The 15,233-nt window shown below is 36.1% G+C and overlaps 1 protein-coding gene across 14 annotated transcripts in view; it reads right to left on the reverse strand.

Moving 5' to 3' along the window:
* RGS7 (regulator of G protein signaling 7) overlaps window positions 1-15,233 on the reverse strand; it is a 256,688-nt gene that overhangs the window by 210,186 nt on the left and 31,269 nt on the right. Inside the window, exon 1 of one of the 14 annotated variants that reach the window (XM_042795913.1) lies at window positions 14,317-14,462. The exons of the other annotated variants lie outside the window; for them this stretch is intronic. The gene's annotated coding sequence lies outside the window, so the exon portion shown is untranslated. Of the gene's footprint in view, window positions 1-14,316; window positions 14,463-15,233 lie in introns of those variants that run through there. 14 annotated transcript variants of the gene reach the window in all.

A 15,233-nucleotide genomic window follows, 5' to 3' on the forward strand; every position in this document is an offset into this window, starting at 1 on the left:
TCACATAGCCTTCATCTGGCCACAGGAGGTGGGATGCTAGACATGAAGATAGAAACAAGGAGAATCAAGTACCTAGTCCTTTTCATTCACACTAAAAGACCCCAGCTCCCATTCAAGTTTACATACAAATCTCAGCTGTTACATATGCAATAATATTAAATGGAAAACCAGACAGTTACTGCTAGAGCTAGATCAAGACTCTTCCTGTCTCATGAAGAAAGATACAAGATTTCAAACATATTTTCAGTTCTAAGGGAGGAAAACTACTTCACCTCTCTGTTATGCAGGAATCTAAAAGTATTTGGGAAAAAGTCTTAAATATTTGGGGTTTATCTAGATCACCATTGAAGTTCAAAGCCAAATTAAATCATGTCAGACCAGACTTTCAGGTGTTGTGCTGAATTATTCAACAATTTTGAACTATTTGAATGGGTTGAAATGAAACAGTGTTTCCTGTCATAATTTCTATTTGGTGATTAAAACTTTCCACAGAAAAATGAATCCCAAAACATGTCCATCCAGCTCCAAAGGTCAGTGACGCATTTAAAGCTACTTTAGATTTCATCTACTGTATCTATTCCTTTGTATGACAGAGGCCTGAATTCACCATCATCTCAAGAGAAGACACAGAAGGATTCCTGCTCCCGTCCCTTGTCATGTGCTTCCTTCCATGACAGCGAGCCTCTCTCAGCTGAGCTACACTTAGGTCTTCATTTGTGAGGCTGAAAAGATGACAGTGCAGAGATAGAGGAAGAAAGTTATGCTCTAAACTGGTAAAAGATCAGCGAACAATGTGTGAATATGTGAATTAATGTGAAATTGAAACCAAATATTCACAAGAAATGGTGGCTACATGACAGAACACTAGAACATGGAGACAGATTATCTTCAAGGCATTTTATTACTCACTGCACCCCAAGCATCTCTTAACAAAAAAAAAAAAAAAAAGGTGATGCAGTACATTCCCTATTGAACGAATGGTTTTCCCACTGTGTTTCCAAATACTCCTCTCTTAAAGGATAACCCACATTCCCCATAATGCCCAGAGATGCAAGTCTGACACTTGGATGGATACATTAGACTGGCGAAAGTTTGCACGCACTGCAGCAAATGAACAAAACCAGAGGATTTATGGTAGTGAGATGAGAAAACTGAAGACCTGAACAAGGCACTTTATTTTGAAAAAATATAATCAGGAAAAGGAAGTTGATTCAAAACAAAGAAAATGCGTTTCGGGTCTTGAAATTTGGAAGCAACCTTACCCACCCACTATTAGAACTGCTTTTAGTTGGTAAGGAAGTACAAATAGACCAAGGCACAGCAAATAATATGTGAAAGGCACATTTAAAGGAGTGGTCTTTAACCTTTCAAATCTTTTTTTCTGAAAACCACATCTGCTATCCATATTAAGATACAGAACTTCTTTGATTTTAGCAATAAATATGTTACATCATCTTACATAAGCAGAAGGCAAAAATGATGAATTTCTGTTATGATTTAAGTGCCATTGGCCACATGAAACTGAGGAGGGTACAAGTGTTAACTGCACCCCTCTAGTTTCTTTCTAAACTGACATATAAAGGCAAATTGGAAGAAGGGTTACAATGTCAGATTAAAAATGTAGGAAAGAATTTAAAGCTTGAAAATTAGGAGAGTGGCAAAAAGCCAGAGAAAAATGAAGAAGCAGAGAATGGAATTAAAGAGCTGGAGGAGCAATGGAAGCAGCTGGGTGAAGGGGTGGGTAAAAGAAGAATTGGTGCTGGAGAGTGAAGTCATGAAAGTATGGGGGAAGGTGTGGGAAAGAAGTGAGCAAGAACCTGAAGGGAGGAGAAAAATAAGGGAGAAAGGAGACAGCATACATTTTAAACTACACATTTGAAGAAGCTTTGCATTTTTACCATCTGGCAACATATGCAGTTTATTATGAAGTGCTGGAATGTGTTTTGCAGTGCGGGGAGAGCGGTTTCATGAGCTCATCTGAGCTAGATACCTGCCATGAAGTTACCTTCCGAGAAGTGGGAGAGGGCCCAATGATGACTTGGATGATCATGTCTAATCCCATCATCAGTAAAAATTAAAAATGGGTTCAAACCAAAACCAAATACTCATGGTGACGCAAACCTCCCTGCTCAGCTAAACTCCCCGATGTGACATAGCAAGTCCTCCTACCTCTAAATAACGCGTAACACTAGCATCTAGGCCAAGTAACATTTTCCAGGAAACACGTTATCTGTTAGTCAGCACAGTGTTGCATGGACTGCACTAAGCCTGAAGTAAAATGCCTGATTCTGTCACTATTTCAGGGACAATTTCACCCAATAATTCTTTTACTTTTAAGTTCACAGTGTTGTTAAAGACAACACACACACACAAAAAAAATCCCTATTCTTACAACTCAGTTCTAGCTGTTTCTTCACAGCCACACCTGGCAGTGATATTTGGGAGTAGAAGCTGGCAGTCCCTACTATGTCTCAATTAAAACAGAGTGAGTATACTTCACAGGTCTTCAAGGCCAGTTCCATTACCAAACTTGAATTCATGTTTCTATTTACTCTGACTCACCAGCACCTACATACACAGCACTCATTTCAAGTCCTTGTGGAAAGAAAATGGTGTTTTCTGCTCAGGGAGCCAAACCATGGAACAAACCATTCTGATGAAGAGACACACCCATTTCAAAGATTCCTCCCTGCTTGCAGGCATTAATCTGCTACTGAACATATGCCACATCATATAATCAAAGGCATAAGAAAAGTTTGACAGGTAAAGTTATGCTAAAATTGTGTTAAGACTCTCAATTATCTGTCATGCTGTACGCCCGACTTAATGAAATACAGTTACAAACATTGTGAGAGGCAGGGCACAAGGGAGGTAGAATTCAATCTGTACAACTAGACTTCCAGGGTTACACTTGTAGGTAGGGACAAGACAGCTAAAAACGTTTGTATAAAAAATGCAGAGGGGAAAAAAAGACAGATTGTTATCAACCAAAACATGCTAAGACATATGCATACTTTCCTGAAGAATGTATCCCAACATTTTATAAAAGAGTACAGGTGTAATTAGTAAACTACTAGGACTGAGTAACAAACCATACTAAAACTTGTATGGTTTTAAATTTTGCAGCTGCAGAGTTTGCCACACAATTTCTGTGGAAAATCAAGATACTGTAACATAAAAAAAAAAAAAAAAAAATTCTAGTGTAGCTATTTGGTAGGAAATAAAATCCTAAAAAAAATAAACCACAATTGAGCTGTTGAAGTCATGTTTGCCTGAATTTGCATAAAGCCTGACCTAAGAGCTCTGGATTATGAATTCTGAAGTTTCATTTCAGCATCAACATTAACTATCTTGTGTTGTGGTTATTCAAATATGCTTTTCAGACAAACCAATCTGTCTCCTACATCTTCTTGCATAGAATAAGCCTTGGTTATTTCTAACTCTAACCCATTAAGAAGTTTTGCCTTGAAAAACTTTATCACCAAGAAGGACATGACATCACACTATTAATTTTCATATTCAAAACTTTCAGTACAGAACTTAATTTGGCATTTTAGTCTGAAATCAATGAAAAAAAACTCCAGCTGCAGAACTTACTGTCTTCCAGGGAATACGTAAGACTTAGTTCTCAGTATTCAACACAGCATGTTCTCACAATGTATATTTTTTCAGATATGTATCGTTTTAAAAAAGCTTCTTGTTTCCCAACTGCAATTCAAAATTTTCACAACAACTATAAAAAACATGCCATAATCCCTGACAAACTGGTGCCAGCAACCACTTAGCAGTCTTGGCCAAATTCAGAAAAGCCTTACATACCCACTGCAATCTTAATATGATTGCAGAACAAATATAACTTTGACTCTAAATCATACTGGAGCTGGTGTTAAAAATGATTGGAGAACTGAGGCAAAATTGGCAGGAACTGGACGTTTGTACTCATTGCAAATCACTTTGAATTTCATCTTCAAACAAACATAAGACTGATCTTGAGTTACACTTTAAAGTGAATTGGCCATTATTCTCCAAGGCTCTCAAGGTAGATGTACACCATGTTTGCTCAAATGCCTCAGTGCTGCCAAAAAGTAGTTCCTAAAAGGAATTAAAAAAAAAAAAAAAAAAAAAAGAAAAAAATCCAGAAAGTAGAACATATGCTTTAAATTCAGCTCTACATTAACAGGAACATTCATACCTCTGTATTTACTTGGCTCTTGGTATAGAGGAGAAATCTAAAGCAAAAAATCGCAGTCTCTAGATCTCATGCCAACAAGAACTGTGGAAAGACAGATGCCAGTTTGTGTTCTCCTAAGCATTCTAGGGATTTAGGGACAAATTTTGCATACCTTATGAATATCTTATGGAAGCTCTCTCTCAAAATTGAAGCAAAGTTCCACTAAAAGAAATAATTAAGATACAGAACATAGGATTTAGTCAAGTAGAGGTCCTAATGCCTTCAACAAGTATAAAGACTAGAGGTCTACTCAACTGTATAGTCACAATCCTTTCCTTTAAAAAGGATTTTGTTAACAGTTGCTGTAAGTAAACAACCTATAGATATCACAAAATCCAGACTGAAGTTACAAATGGGATAGACAAAATATGAAGTTCACATTATGGATCATGGAAGCTTAGACCAAGATTAATCCTTGAACTAGTTCTACTGATTTTTCTCGAAGTCCAGAGTTACCTGATTTTGTGTTCTTCAGAGTACGATTCTACAGCATCTAATGAATGAAGGTGAACCTCTAAAGGTCTCTACCCTTTGACTTCTTGAACACAAACCTGAGTTAATAGGTTTTTATGAAAAAATGAATTTGCTGTTGTACCAAATTAGGGACAAACAACTTTCATATCTTGACAAGAGATGGAACTTTACTTTCCCTTGAGAAACAGCAGCTTCAGGGCTACACCACTGACATATATTATGACAGAAACACTGCTTCTAAGAGATGACAAGGTTTGATCATAGAAGGTGTGTCAAAGCCAAGTACACAACTTCAGGGTGGAGTAATAGCGAGATTTGGGTTAACAGCATTTTCAAAAATTTGGTTACCACAAGGTAACCAAATAAAATTTAACTATTAGCAAAATGTGTTGATAACCAAAACTAACAATCTGATTTTAGATGTCATTATGATGAAAGTCCAGAAACAGTACTAGAAGAGCCTGAAGCAGGTCCAGATGTTCTGAAAATTTTCACCTAATTAACAACAAAATTGAAAGTCAAGGTGAATTCTCAGTGATTTGTAACCTTGTTATCAAGACATTATCTCTTTCATATTGGGAGTTTAAAGGATTCTGCCACATAAGGGAGAATAATATTGACTGTCTGAAAAGAGGAGATGGGGAAGAGAGGAGGACTGCAGGAAGCAAAAAAGAGTATCATGGTATAGATAGAGTGCTTGTCTCCACAGCTGTGTTGAGGCAGAGACAACACAGCTCTGGAGATACACAGAACAATTCCACATTTGTAAAGCAACATCCACTTATCAGTAAATTAGAAAAAAAAAAATTATTTAGGATACCAAAAAATATCGCGTCGGGACACAATTTCTATTCTTATAAATTGATATCTGCCTGTGTCCTAAAACCTGCCTAACAGCAGAGGGGTGAGAGCACTGCTCATCAAGTCTGCCAAGGTTATTAGCACAAAATTAATTTGTGGTGGTATCACAGTGGGGACAAAAGGAACTTCAGCAGCTTTGATGGCTCAGAAAAGATGGAACTGCATTTAGTGAAATGGAAAGCTATTATTTCTTCTCTGTCCAGCAGTGGACAGTGTTCAACAATAAAACCTGACTAAAAGAGAACAGGGTGAGAGCATCACTTATTAGGACAAAACAATGTTTCCCATAATAAGATTTTTCTAGTTGTTCATAAAATGATACAAAATAAACCAATGAACTAAAAGTACCAAATGCCTGACATGTGCTAAAGATAATTTTTTTTTTTAAATATTTCAGACAAACCAAGAATTCCAAGAATCGGAAGTAACGGAAATAAATATTCTGTCCATATTAAAATAATTCCTGTAACGTTTCAGCGTAGAGGTCTGAAACTTGGCCAGTTACAGAGGCCATTTTACGCTGAAATTCAGTTGGTTGTACTGGGTACACTCCTGTTCGTGACTGCAGCTGAATCCTTAGGAATTCAAACCAGAATGTCTACCCCTGAGCTGGACAACGATTCTGTTCACATTTACACTCTGAAAATTGGACCTGTTTCTATCACAGATCTCTTTTGGAACCATCAAATCTTGAAACTGCACAGACACTAGAAAATTCTGTATTTGAATAAGGATATGAATTCTTAAACCTCATTCCTGTCTGTATCTCTGTATTTGTATGAACAAGACATAAGTCCAGAAATAATGAATGCTTATTCAGCAAGCACATTTCGTTTAACACATTACTGTTTATTTCTTTTGGAGGAAAAAAAGTAAAGCTTAAAAAAACATTTTTAAATGCTATAACAGTGGCAAACCTCAATACCTTAACTCTCATGCTTGACTTTCAGGCATCCTTGGAAAATCCAAACTGAAAATGCACTCCAAGTATGAAAATTAAGTTACAATATCAATGTAATTATCCAGACAGCATCACAAAGACACCTTGTAATTTTCTAACTGTTGGAGCAAGGATTGCTGCAGCTCTACTATATTTGCCATTTTGCAATAATTATTACATACTACAATTGTGGAAGCCATAGGTGAGAAAATTAAACTATTTCTTATATATTTGAATATTATATATTAGGACAACGGAAACAAGAAGGGAGGAGAAGAGGGGAAAGACAGAATATAGGCCATATGATGTGGTTCAACTTGGGATCAATGAAGCCCACGCACTGACTACTAGGCAATAATGAATCTTTGTGAAGGAGCTTGGACATTTATTGCCTCTGTGAGTTATTACCAATATAAAAAGCAATACAAAGTTGTAAAGGTTTAACTCTGTCTGCTTCCCCTTTCCTTGCTGACAGGAGCAACAGTTAGCAGCAGTCAGGAGGAGGAGGGTATTAAGCATGTTGGATCCAGCTGAGCAAGTTTGGTCCCAGGTGTCCCTGGAGGTCCTTCACACTCAGGCATTCCCAAAGGCAGTTATACTGCTCCTTCTTCCTGCTGAGGTGGATAAGTTTTAGGAGGTGGAGAGCATCTTCCAGATTGTTTGATCTTTACTGGTTGGTGGAATGCTGTCACTCAAGCAAGTTGCCACCAGCAAACATCCTTATATAAATGTAATTCTGTTATTTCTGCCAATTATGGGAAGGAGGTGCTGGTGGAGGTGTTAGTAACTATTGCCTAATTGTGCTTCTCTAACCAAAGGTACTACCTAAAGAGTGGAAGTCTTGTTTCTGACAATGAGCTATAACAAGCAAAAATCCTTGAAAACCTAATACAACCCCACAATAAAATCTCCAGATTTTTCAGATGTTGCATTTCATAAAATTTTAACATTATTCAATTAGAACACAAACTGTCAGACTAAAAGAACACATCCAATTTAGACTGGAAAGTCACTAGGGACACAGATACTAAATCAATTTTAGTTTCTTCTCTACTGCTTTGGAGATAGTTCGTTTTTTTTAACAATGATCACAGATGAAAGTAAGTACTTTTATAAGCAACTAATTTAAAGTAACTAATTTAAAGAATGTCCCCATGATTAGTACTACTCCCTTCTCCACTCTGCAACAAAGCAGGCCTGGACGATGTGATAACAGTGGCCTAATTTAGGTCTGATTCTTGGTTCAGATCACTACAGATAAGAAAAACAGTGGATGTCAGCCACCTATTATTCTCCTTAAATCAGTAGATGTATTACAGGACAATTTGTACCCTTCTATGATTCAGGACAGATTTGAGGAGCCTCTTCATTTTGCCATTCACAATACACAACAGAGACACTTCCAGTAGCCATCACACACTGAGAATTCTAATCACCCACTCCATTTCCAGTCATATCTGTCATTTGGAGAATGTGCAAGAAGCATAATGTTGTTTATAGCAGGGCTCTCCCTCACCAAAAAAACCAAACAAACAAACAAACAAACAAACAAAACAAAACACATCCAAACCACCTAGTTTTTACACCAGAATTAACACTTACTTGCAAAGACAAGTGCACTATTTCTCACATCTCACCTGATCAGCTAGTTCAAGTCAAGACTCTTCAAGCTTATTGCAGACAATGAAAAACTGCATGAGGTAGAAAATTATTAGACCTACAAATCACAGTCAGAGTCCTGCTTAAAATGAATTGAAGAATTAAACTCTTCTGAATGCAGGAACACACACACAGACAAAAAAAAAAAATATATAATTTCTTCACTCACTTGTTCAGCTGGAACACTCTTATTATTCTTCTGCATCAACTCCTCTATCCCCAGCTGTCTTATTATCTTTAATCTCTGACTCTTTCACTGATACACAAAATTTTCACTAAGCAAAACACACCCCAGGGACAAGGAACAGGAAAAAGGACGAGGGGTGGGATTTTCTGTGTATTGTTTTGAGGGTCTACTTGATTTAGCTTTCTGGTTGATTCAAAATTTTAACCATTTCATACATTTACAGCCAAAAAGTAATGGTTGCTATGCCCATTACTTCTAATCAGATACACGCCATTTCTTTCCGTGGAAGGCAAATACGAGGAATATGTGAGACTGCTCCATGAAGCTAACAATGTCAGTGGGGAATGAATGAGACCATGGCCTAGGAGTCTAATGACCTAAGTGATATCGTTTTCTTTTTTCAGGGTGATAATCATTTCCATTCCATTACTAATTTTACTCCAAAGCAATGTTCATGAACTTTACTCTGAAAGTTCATTTTTTTTATATTGTTTTATAAACAGCAAAGATCAATTATTTCAAAGTCATTAAATATTTTACTTTCTAATAACCACTACTACTCCTCTGTTCCATTATCCACTGAAAGAACAAATATAATGAAACTACTCACAGCTAAATCATTTAGGTCTGAAGTTCCTTGTGCTCCTATTTATTTTCCTGTAAAAAGAAATTCCTGTCTGCAAAGCTAAAACAGGGTGCAGGATACTACAGGTTGCCTATCTTCAGAAAAAATCAGCTGTGTGCATAGACAAAAATGCTAAAAAGTGTTTATGACAACATGGAATACATGAAGACTTACCTAAGAATTTTTTAATCAATTAAAATATAAAGCAAACAGAACTACAAAATTACGTTCATTCTCAAGTATAAATCCAATTGTATATAGGAAGTTGCAACTTGTTGCCCTCCAGCTAAGCAAAAATACATTCTCAGTCTTAAATACACATTAAAACATAATTAGATTTTATAGTCAGGCTTGATTAAAGTTATAGTTTCTGTTATGAATAAAGCTTTAACTGGGTCATCTATAGCTTAGGAAAGAGTTTAATCACAGCTTTTCTCTGCTTTTAGGATAAAAAGTAGGATTTTCTGGAATGGATCACTTTAGCTTTTTCTGGTATCATCATCATATTCTGAACAGTCTGCCATTTTTCTTGGCCCCAACATACCATTACACATGATAAACATGGAAATTCGTGTTTCAGAAAATAGACTCATTTCTATCTCCATGGTACTATTTAAGAAGGTCTCATTATTTTCCTTTCCTGTTTCCATCTTTTTGAATTTTTTTTTTTTTTGCATTTCTGTGAAATGTTATTGAAATTGCAAGTCACCTTTTTTTTTCTAGTGTCTCTTACTGTGTAAAAATGCTTCACAGACACTGAGAGCTGTTAAAAGAATTTTGATTTGATATGGAGTTGCATAATGTTGCATGCATGCTCTGGGCAAGGTCAGACATCTTTCTTTTTAATCATTTACTTCCTATGTAGGCTGTTGTATGTAACCTCAGGACAAATAAGCCTTACGTTCTTATTCAGACTTAGAATTACTGCAGAAGAGCAGCACAGAATTTTTGGCCGCTGCGAGTCTCGTACACTGCAAGCTTACTCTGAAGTGATTAATGATGAGAAGGACACGATGTGTCCAAAACCCTAAACAAACAGAAGCCATCTATGTCCATTAAACTAATGGATTACAGGGGAAGAAGAAATACTGGTCTCAGGACAAGAAGGCTGAACAGCACTGAGATTATTCGGTAAAATATTTAGTATTTAGCCTATTTTCCCTGGTGTGCTGTGGCTTCATTCCAAACTTCTGTCTTATAAGGCTGCTCTGCCTTACAGCATTCAAGGATATGTAAAGCTCAAGAACTGACAGAAACGGCTGGCTTTGAAGTCAGCCAAATTCAGCTAATAAGGTTTTATGAGAATGCTGATGCAAGTTGCCATTTTGAATGTATGAAGTCTTCCAATTTTCAACACAAAAAATGCAAGCTTATTTCAATAAAGAACATATTTCATTAGCACCCAGTGACTTGAACTGAACTATATATGACTCAAAAATGTCTTGAACTATGTAAGCTACAAATGAAAAAATTCTGTTTAGTAAGCTAGCACCATCAAATTTCTCCAACAATTACTATCATCATCTTGATCGTATTTTCAGTAAGGTATAGCAGGGAACTCTAGAGTTCACTGAAATTTGCAAGATGATTTGCTTACATAAAAAGGATGCTAGCTGTGCCCTGCCCAAAGGAATATATCCTTCCAAGAAACATATTATTTGTCATAACTATATAGCAACATCACTGGACTTTTTACAGTTTAAAACTCTGCTATGGTCTCATATACCTAACTACATAATTACTGTAAAGTATGCGTGTCTTTTTGGGGATTATTTTCTTTTTAAAACCAGTTTTTTAAATCATTAGACAATGCAAATATATTAAAATACTTCTTCATAAAGGCATGTCTCACCATGTAAAGATATTTAAAATGCTAAATCTTTGCACCTGGACAAAATTTTCTTGTTAGTTTTAAAGTCTATTTTGTAATCAGTTTTTTTTTTTATTTTTTTTAATTTATTAAGAATTATAATATCTCTCACACATTCTTTCCTTCCATCAGCAGTGGAGAAAATCATAGTCTCCTCTAAAGTCAATATGGATTGGAAGACTAACTTCAGAGACACACTCTTGCATTTCCAAGCTAGACATGTAAAAAAAAAAAAGTTTTTATGAGACAATGGCTACTTCCTAGTTTCATAGTTTACTGCATTCAAGGCACCAACGTTAAGTCTGGATCTCTTTGGTTCTCTGCAGGAACAGTAAAAAACATTTGCCATTTTCAAGTTGTCCAAAAGCCTGTCACACATAACATCTGAAAACAGGAGACTATTTCACCATTAGCACATCTGTTTCCTATGGTAGAATTTTTATTTTGGAGCCTATTGCATCATGGCTAAAAAAAAAAATCTTCTAGTCTGCACAGCCAGTGGAACAGGCTTTGAAATCTTTGTCAAAAGTACATAGAACACATACTAAAAGCAAAACTAAAAACCTATTAAAAGTGTGTGGGGGGTTTGTTACTGTATATGGGACTCAAATTTTATAATTGGCTGAACTGAAAGAAAAATAAAAAGGGTAGATAGTATCTTAAACAGCAGTACTTCGAAGGCAGAAAGGTTGAAGGATGACCCTAAATATGACCACACCATATTTTTAGGCTCCTTGCCAAGCAGAGAAAGCCAAGCTCTGCATAAGTGAAACAGCTAAGAGGATCGGTAATTCTCAAGTTTTCAGGAACTTTTTAGATCTGAGATTTTTTTGTCACAGTCTAAAACATGCCAGGTAGGACTAGAAGCTTCCTTAATGTTAAGGTGAACTAACTTTAAGGATGGCTACCGCTTCAACCCTACTTGGGATTCTAGCCCAATTGGTCTGCTGTCACCAGCAATATGGCTTCTGCTTTGAGATTGTTCCATTTTCCCGCTTCCCTACTGCCTCTACAGGGAAAAAAGAAAAAGAAATAACTGAAAGCTCAGCCCTCAGTAGCAACGTAGACATTAATTTATAAAATGAAAATAAAACCCCCTTATTAGGCTTTACCAAAAAAAAAATATATATATATATATAAAGATGTGTGGGCAGACACTGAGACAAAAATATGGAACAAAACATTATCAGAAGATTCCTCAGTGGCTAGTCAGGAGGTGAACATCAGATTTCACCATAATTCTGCTCAGGACAACACCAACCTTATGTACCAATCTCAGCATGCATCTTCAACTGTATATTGAGCATTGTTTTGAAGACATTTAATGGTGGTGATAATGAATTTTGAAAATCCTACCCATAAGCATGCCAGTAGAGCCAGTAATATTTAAAGACAGGCAGAGAAGGAAGATGTCAAAAGGCAAGAGTTTTTGAAGTCTGCAAGTTTACAGAAAAAATTATTTGCATGCTACATTTACTCCTGAGTGTCTCTTTTAATATGAACTTCAACTACATAGGCTAGAGAAAGCCTGTCCGATGCTAATGACAGACCACTGCCAAGATCTGAGGACCTAGGATATGACCTCTTTGGTACGGGATTACCCTACTCATCTGTTCATCCTTTCCCAGCTAAAACCATGTATCAAAGTAGCTTCCACTAAATGCATGACATCCTACCAAGACTCTTCTGGATTTCCCCTTTCATTTTAGGTATAATATACTGACAGATTTCACATGAAAGTAGTTTGAAATATCTCTATATCCATAAGACAAACATGAGTTATAATTAGAGGTTCATCAAGACTTCCAAGTAGGCATCTGTACTTGCCACATAATCCTTAGTTATCCAAGTAAGTAGCTTGATTACCAAAACTGATAAAGCATCATAATATATTTACTTCATTCAGTGATTCATTAGTTCATAAATAAGTACTTGTGAATTTAAATATATTAAAACTTTTTCTCTTGTGTAAAGGTATGTCAACTTTCTACAATGTCTCATTAATTCTACGTAACAAAGAATTTCTTAAACTGTAACAGCTTATATACAAGTTTAAAAAAGTTCAGGTACTCCTTAATTCAGTAAAAGGCAGTATGACTTGCTTTTTTTTTCAGACTTAATAGAGATATTATTGAAACTCTAAGCTTGCTGTGTAATTTTATGGCATAACAGGTCATCATACAAGAAAGCTTCTTTGTGGCAATAAAAGCATTGAAATTTTTCAAGGCTCAGACAGTTTGCTCCATCTCCCTTTGAGGAAGTAGCTTGTACATACAGCTTTTCCATATTAGTAGGAAATAAAAATTAAAAAAGGAAGTTTATGAATGCATTTATTTATTTATTTTTCACTTGCACTTTCCATTCAGTCCCGTGGATATGCTGCTGTTTGTTGCGAATGATTTCACAGGCAAAAGCATTTTTAAGATTCAAATCCTGCTTCAGAATTTCCAATTAGAGCTGAACATACTCCATTTGTAATTTAGTAGTTCTGCTTTACATACTGTAACACAGATCTAAGAATATGATTAGTATTGTTTTTCTGCCAACAGAGAGTTGTGTAATGCTTGATTTTTGGGTATGCCAAGGTCAAAGAATTTTGTTTTGTTAGAACAAACATTCATAACTAGACATCTTGATATCCAGTCTACACGCAGTGTTGTCACTGGTCACTTTTACTTCCATGAGCGTATAAAATACAGTAAGAACTCAATCCCATTCTCCAAAGTATAGTATATGTTACTCCCAGCTCTGTGAAGTTAATCATGCTGTCAGTCATGGCCAGATTTTAAACAGATTCAGAAGCACGCTGTACAGTGTGGATATCTGAAATTACTTTTTTCCTTTTCTTTAATATGTGATTATTTAAGGTACGGCAATGGAACGGGGAACAAATATGGAGAGGCAATTAGGAAATAGAAAGAAAAATCTCAAATCTTTGTGAACAGGCACAGGAAATAAGAATGCCTGAACCATTTCAGAAACCTGACTACATGCCATGCAATTTCCCAAAGCTATTTGGCTTATGTGATTCTTTTTTTTTTTTTTTTTTTTCCTTCAGAATCCAACAAACCAGGAGATATTTGTAATACGTGTTTTGGGTTTCAATTTTAAGTCAAATTGAGTTTCAAATCCTCCCAATGTAATACCTGTAATTAAAATTCAAGAGGAAGTCTGATGGTTTTTAAAGTTGATTGTTATTCCAAGGCTTGTGGAATAGCTAAAATTTTCATTTGTTCCAAGAAAGGACTAAGGGATACGTAAAATGGATAGATGCTATCTACATTTGTTTGCTCTAGTCCTGTATCACAGCAAGAAACAAAGGAATGTTTGCTTCCTCACTGAAGAATACGACCTTTATTTTTATTTTGTACAGGCATACAAAAAGGGCCTATGTACCACTTAAACCAGGAAGAATGAAGTATCTGGTGTTAACTTATGTTTTAGTGCAATGAAAAACACTAACACTCACCTTGACCAGGGCAACACAAGCTTTGAAGTTCCTTGCAGAGATGTTAGACTGATACCTTTAATCAAGTGCGGAGTGAAGCTGATTTTCTCCATAGCTCAAGCAGCATCATACTTCCTGACCAGTGCTGCATGGCTTCTAAACTTCTGAACTCCATCCTTATAGATGGAGTTTCTACAGGAACTATAGAAACAGAGAATTGCTCACTGATCAGCAACCTGTCCCATCCAAGTAATGCAATCATAATGAACAATGCCGCCTTAGTAGGAGGGGAGAATGGGAAAAGTTTCTGGTTACTGGGAACGGACTAAAATAGCTCAGCTTTATTCCCTGTTCCAGTGTAGATATCAACAAACTATCTGAATGTATGTACCTGTCATATGTACCATATGACGTATGTATTGCTTCGTGTCCACAGTACAAAGAAAGATGCCCATTCACAGATACACTGCAAAGTTAAGTCGATTACTGATTGGAAACCTCAAAAAGTAAAGTGAAGAATGTCAAAGAAAAGGCAAATAAACGTTAATTGTTAGGGATCACACAAACCTTTTAACTTATATGGTAGTTCTTCAAATCCATCATTTCATTTCATCATGAACTTTCAAAGGCTGTTGTACAAGTTTACTTCTCCTAAAATCAAAATTACAACATTCACTGCTACTACTCAGGAAAAAATTATAACCTCACCAAAATGTTTCAGAAGAGGAAAACATATCCAATGCTTTCAGTGAGTCATATTCCCTTCAACCTATATACAAAAACAAACCTGGAAGTCAAGTGAATGTGGCAATGATTGGGCTTCTCCCTAGCTAGCAAGTCTCAGGGTACAAGGCTAGAAGTCCTACATTACTTTCAAAAGCAGTGTTAGAATATTTTAGAAATTAGTATACTAGTACAAGTCTTCATTAAAAAAAAAA

Source organism: Tyto alba, unplaced genomic scaffold (assembly GCF_018691265.1).
Source record: "Tyto alba isolate M040663 unplaced genomic scaffold, T.alba_DEE_v4.0 Super-Scaffold_22, whole genome shotgun sequence".
NCBI lineage: Eukaryota > Metazoa > Chordata > Aves > Strigiformes > Tytonidae > Tyto > Tyto alba.